Below are 6,131 nucleotides of genomic sequence, written 5' to 3' on the forward strand. Positions count from 1 at the left end.
CAGGAAACCCCATACAGTTTTCCACAATGGCTGCACTAATTTGCATTCCCACCGACAGTGAACAAAGGTTCTTTTTTCTCCACATCCTCACCAACACTTCTTGTTGCTTGTGTTTTTTACTTTAGCCATTTTGACAGGTGTGAGGTTATACTTCATTGTAGTTTTGATTCGCATTTCCCTGATAATGAATGATGTTGAGTATCTTTTCATGTGTCTGTTGGGCATCTGTATGTCTTATTTGGAAAAATGTCTGTTTCATGTCTTCTTTTCTTTTTAAAGATTTATTTATTTATTTTAGTGGGGGAACGGCAGAAGGAGAGAGAATCTTAAGCTTACTCTGCACTGGGCACACAGCCCAATATGGGGCTCAATCTCACAACCCTGAGATCCTGACTTGAGATGACATCAAAAGTCAGAAACCAACCCAACTGTGCCACTCAGGCGACCTGTCTTTTGCTCATTTCTTAATTGGATTATTTGTTTTATGGGTGTTGAGTTGTATCAGTTCTTTGTATATTTTGGATACTAACCCTTTATCAGATATATCATTTGCAAATATCTTCTCCCATTCTGTAGGTTGCCTTTTAGTTTTGTTGTTTCCTTCACTGTATAGAAACTTTTTATTTTGATGTAGTCCCAATAGCTTATTTTTACTGTTCTTTCCCTTGCCTCAGGAGACATATTTAGAAAAATATTGCTACAGTTGATGTCAGAGATTACTGCCTATGCTCTCTTCAAGGACTTTTATGGTTTCAGGTCTCACATTTAGATTTTTATTCCATTTTTAGTTTATTTTTGTGTATAGTCTAAGAAAGTGGTCCAGTTTCATTCTTTTGCATGTAGCTGTCCAGTTTTCCCTACACCATTTGTTGAAGAGACTTTTTCCCATTGTATATTCATTCATCCTTTGTTGCAGATTTATTGACCATATATTCATAGGTTTATTTCTGGGTTTCCTATACTGTTCCATTGATCTTTGTGTCTTTTTTTATGCCAGTACTATACTGTTTTAATTACTACAGCTTTGTAATGTAATATGAAATGTGGGATTGTGATACTTCCAGTTTTGTTTTTTCAAAATTGCTTTGGCTATTGGAGGTCTTTTGTGGTTCCATACAAATTTTAGGGTTGTTTGTTCTAGTTCTGTGAGAAATGCCATTGGTATTTTAATAGGGATTGCATTAAATGTGTAGATTGCTTTGGGTAATATAGACATTTTAGCAGTATTTGTTCTTCCAACCCATGAGCAGGGAATGTCTTTACATTTTGCATCGTGTTGGATTTCTTTCATCAGTTTTATAGCTTTCAGAATACAGATCTTTCACCTCTTTGGTTAAGTTTATTCCTAGAGATTTTATTGTTTTTGGTGCAGTTGTAAATGGGATTATTTTCTTAATTTCACTTTCTGCTGTTTCATTATTAGCTTATAGGAGTGCAACAGATTTCTGTACGTTGATATTGTATCCTGCGACTTTACTGAATTTATCAGTTCTAGCAGTTATTTGGTGAAGTCTTTCAGGTTTTCTATATAGAGGATCGTGTCCTCTGCAAATAGTGAACAATTTACTTCTTCCTTGCTAATTTGGATGCCTTTTATTTCTTTTTGTTGTCTTATTACTGTGGCTAGGACTTCCAGTACTATGTTGAATAAAAGTGGTGAGAGTGGACATCCTTGTCTTGTTCTGACTTTAGGGGAAAGACTCATTTTTCCCCATTGAGGCTGATGTTAGCTGTGGCTTTTTCATATATGGCCTTCATTATGTTGAGGGATATTCCCTCTAAACCTACTTTGTTGATGGTTTTAGTCATGAATGTTTGTTACACTTTGTCAAATGCTTTTTCTGCATCTATTGAAATGATCGTATTTCTCTTATTCTTTCCCTTTATTGATGTGATGTATAATGTTGATTGATTTGCAAATACTGAACCACACTTGCAACCCAGGAATAAATCCCACTTGATTGTGGTGAATGGTTTTTTAAATATATTGTTGGATTCAGTTTGCTAGTAAGTTGTTGAGGATTTTTGCATCTATGTTCATCAGAGATATTGGCTTGAGGTTTTTTTTAGTAGTGTCTTTATCTCGTTTTGGTATCAGGGTGATTTGGCCTCATAGAATGAATCGGAAAGTTTTCCTTCCTTTTCTGTTTTTTTGGAATGATTTGAGAAGAATAGGTATTAACTCTTTAAATGTTTGGTAGAATTTGCCTATGAAGCCATCTGGTTCTTTTTTTTTTTAATATTTTATTTATTTGACAGAGACATAGTGAGAGCAGGAACACACGCAGGGGGAGTGGGAGAGGGAGAAGCAGGCTTCCTGTGGAGCAGGGAGCCTGATGCGGGGCTCAATCCCAGGACCCTGGGATCATGACCTTTTATTTTGGAGTTTTTTGATTACTGATACAATTTCATACCTGGTAATTGATATGTTCAAATTTTCTATTTCTTCCAGCTTTAGTTTTGGTAGTTTTTATGTTTCTAGGAATTTATCAATTTCTTCTAAGTTGTCCAGTTTGTTGGTATATAGGTTTTCATAATATTCTGTTGTTATTGTTTCTATTTCTGTGGTATTGGTTGTTTTTTCTCTTTTATATCTGATTTTGTTTCTTTGGGTCCTCTATTTTTTTTTTGATGAGTGTGGCCAGAGGTTTATCAATTTTGTTTTTTTTTTTTTCAAAGAAACAGCTCCTGGTTTCATTGATCTGTTCTAATGTGGCTTTTTTTGTTTTTTAGTTTCTAAATCATTTATTTCTGCTCTAATCTTTATTATTTCCTTCCTTCTGGTGGGTTGGGATTTTGTTTGTTCTTTTTCTAGCTTCTTTAGGTGTAGGGTTAGGTTGTTTATTTGAGATTTTTTCTTCTTGAGGTAGGCTTCTATTGCTATAAACTCCCCTTTTAGAACTACTTTTGCTGCATCCCAAAGATTTTTAGACAATTGTGTTTTCATTTTTATTTGTTTCCATGTAATTTTTTGTTTCTTCTTTGATTTTTGGTTGACCCATTCATTGTTCAGTAACATGTTATTTAACGTACACATGTTTGTGCTCTTTCCAGATTTTTTCTTGTTATTGATTTCTAGTTTCATAGTGTTGTGGTTAGAAAAGATGCATGGTATGACTTCAATTTTTTTAATTTGTTGGGACTTGTTTTGTGGCCTAATATGTGATCTATTCTGGAGAATTTTCCATGTGCACTTGAAAAGAATGTGTATTCTGCTGTTTTAGAATGGAATGTTCTGAATATGTCTATTAAATCTATCTGGTCCAGTGTGTCTTTCAAAGCCACTGTTTCCTCATTGATTTTCTGTTTGGATGATCTGTCCATCAATGTAATTGTGGTGCTAAAGTCCCCTACTATTATTGTATTACTATCAATTATTTGTTGTTAGCTGTTTTATGTATTTAGGTGCTCAAATATTGTGTGCATAAATGTTTATAATTGTTATATTCTTTTGTTGGATTGTTCCCTTTATTATTATATAGTGTCTTTTTTTGTCTCTTACTACAGTCTTTGTTTTAAAGTCTATTTTGTCTAAGGGTGCCTTGGTGGCTCAGTTAAGTGTCTGACTCTTGATTTCAGCTCAGTTCATGGTCTCAGGGTTGTGAGATCCATCCCCACATTGGCTCCATGCTGAGCATGGAGCCTGCTTAAGATTCTCTCTATCCCTCTCTCTGTGCCCCTCCTCCCCACTCATGTGCTCTCTCTCACTCTCTCTCAAATAAGTAAATCTTTTAAAAAATGAAGTCTATTTTGTGCAATATAAATATTGCTACCCCACCTTTCATTTCACATCCATTTGCATGATAAATATTTCTCTATCCCCTCATTTTCAATCTGCAGGTGTCTTTTGATTGGAAATGAGTCTCTTGGAAGCAGGATATAGATGGGTCCTATTTTTTTTTATCCACTCCATCACCCCATGTCTTTTGATTGTAGCGTTTAGTCCATTTACACTCAAAATAAATTATTGATAGATATGTATTGCCATTTTGTTACTTTTTTGTGGTTGTTTCTATAGACTTTCTCTAATCTTTCTCTTTTTTTCATGATTTGCTGGCTTTTTTTAAAAGATTTTATTTATTTATTTGAGAGAGAAAGAGAGAGAGGGTGAGTGAGAGGAAGAGAGAATCTGAAGCAAACTCCCTGCTGAGCATGGAGCCTGACACAGGACTCGATCCCACAACTGGAAGATCATGACCTGAGCTGAAACCAAGAGTTGGATTCTTAACTGACTGAACCACCCGGGTGCCCCAAGTTTGTTGGCTTTCTTTAGTGATATACTTGGATTCCTTTTTCTTTATTCTTTGTATACATATTACTGGTTTTTTATTTGTAGTTGCTGTCAGGTTTGTATGTAACATCTCTGCATATAGCAGTCTGTATGAAGTTGATGGTTGCTTAAGTTTGAACCCATTCTTTACCTCTCTCCCCTTCCTGTTTTAGTATATGTTGTCATATTTTATGTTATTTTATTTTATGAATCCCTTGACTGATTTTTGCAGAAATTTATTTTTACTGCTTTTGTGGGGGGTTTTGTTTTGTTTTGACTTTTCATACTCTCACTATGGTCTTTCCTTTCCACTTAAAGATTCCCCTTTAATATTTCTTTTCTTTTTTTTCACACTACAATAGTTAATTTTATTTGCTCAAGGTCTCATATTGCAAGCATTAAACCAAGCATGAGCTTTGATTTTGTTAGCCCAGATTCACATATTTAGGAAGATAAAAGCAAACTGTGATCCATGTATATGGATGAAAAACTAAAGGCTCACAGTTAATCACATTGTAGTTTTAAATTTCTACAGCCTAGAAGCCAGAAGTCACAGATCTTTTAGGTCTTTCTGGATGTCCCACAAGGTATCTGCACTTTTCTTGAGCTGGGCAACTTCATCATCCTTCAGCTTTTGGTTGATCACACTGGTTAAGCCCCGAGCATTCAGGATACATGGAAGGCTCAGGAAGACTTCATTCTCAATGCCATACATCCCCTTCACCATTGTTGACACTGGATGAATCCTGGATAGATTTTTCAACATGGATTCAATGAGATCAGCCACACTTAATCCAATAGCCCAGTTGGTATATCCTTTTAGCTTGATGACTTCGTAGGCACTTTCCACCACCATCTTATGCACTTCCTTCCAATTTTCACTGTCGTTGTCTGTTCCCATTTCTGGATTCAGTTCCTAAAGAGAAACACCTGCCACATTCACTCCACTCCACACAGACACACTTGAATCGCCATGTTCTCCCAAAATCATGGCAGCTGCTGGGATGAATGCCAAGTTTTTCAGCCATAAAATAGCGAAATCTGGCAGAATCCAGATTACACCCACTTCCAATCACACGGTGCTTGGGTAGTCCACTTAGTTTCTAGGTAACATATATGAGAATATCCACTGGGTTGGAAACTACAATTATGATACAATCAGGACTATACTTGACTATCTGCAGAATAATGAATTTGAAGACATTAACATTCCTCTGCACCAGATTGAGCCATCTCTCTCCCTCCTGCTGGTGGACTCCCACAGTCACCACCACAGTCTTAGAATTGGCAGTCACAGAGAATCTTTATCTGCCACAATTTTAGGTGTCTGAAGAAATAAGCTCCCATGTTGCAGATCCATCATTTCTCCTTTGAGTTTATCTTCCAAAACATCCACAAGGGCAAAGTCATCAGCCAGAGACTTTCCCAGAATGCTGATGGCATACGCAATACCAACTTGTCCAACACCCACTACAGTGATCTTATTGTTTGGGACGGTTGCCTCTTCTTCTGCAAGTTGTGCAATCAGTTTTTCCTTAAGAGTTGCCATTGTGCCCAGAGAGAACCCGCTGGGAGAGTCGCGCAAAGAAGACAATGTTAGCTCCCCTTTAATATTTCTTATAGGGCTAGTTTAGTGTTCATGAGCTCCTTTAGTTTTTGTTTGTCTGAGAAACTCTATTTCTCCTTCTCTTCTGAATGATAGCTTTGCTGGATAAAGTATTCTCTGCAGATTTTTCCCTTTCAGCACTTTGAATATAGCATGCCACTCTCTTCTGGCCTGCAAAGTTTCTGCTGAAAAGTCCACTGATAGGCTTATGGGCTTTCCCCTTGTATGTAACTGTCTTCTTTTGTCTTGCTACTT

General features: G+C 36.5%; 1 pseudogene; it reads right to left on the reverse strand.

The window, feature by feature from the left end:
- Nucleotides 1-4,721: 4,721 nt before the first annotated feature.
- LOC116636369 lies at nucleotides 4,722-5,819 on the reverse strand (annotated as a pseudogene).
- Nucleotides 5,820-6,131: the final 312 nt, after the last annotated feature.

Source organism: Phoca vitulina, unplaced genomic scaffold, assembly GCF_004348235.1.
Source record: "Phoca vitulina isolate PV1807 unplaced genomic scaffold, GSC_HSeal_1.0 scaffold12, whole genome shotgun sequence".
Taxonomy (NCBI): Eukaryota; Metazoa; Chordata; class Mammalia; order Carnivora; family Phocidae; genus Phoca; species Phoca vitulina.